Consider the following 370-nt stretch of genomic DNA (forward strand, 5'->3'; position numbering starts at 1 on the left):
ACACTTCTTAGTTTAATGGATCTATTCGATGATACAGGGATTCTGTTGTTTAGATATGACACCAGGTAAGTCCATTGATATACTATGCTGCTTATTGGCCAAGTTTAATAATAAAATCTATGTTCACTCTAAGGGGTAGTATTCCTTTAAAGGGACAATTGCGCCATTTTAGTGGTCAATTTTTGTCTTGAATATATGTAAATAGTCTTCAGAAGTACTAAATCATATAATTCCTTTAAAAAATACTTTAAACTAGGACTTTTTTTATATATGTATTTTCTATATATCACAGAGTACATGTATCTTANATTGACGAGTCGTCATTTTAACATTCANACGCGGACAGTTCTGAACACACATGGATTTGAAG

Source organism: Lottia gigantea (genome assembly GCF_000327385.1).
Source record: "Lottia gigantea unplaced genomic scaffold LOTGIsca_270, whole genome shotgun sequence".
NCBI lineage: Eukaryota > Metazoa > Mollusca > Gastropoda > Lottiidae > Lottia > Lottia gigantea.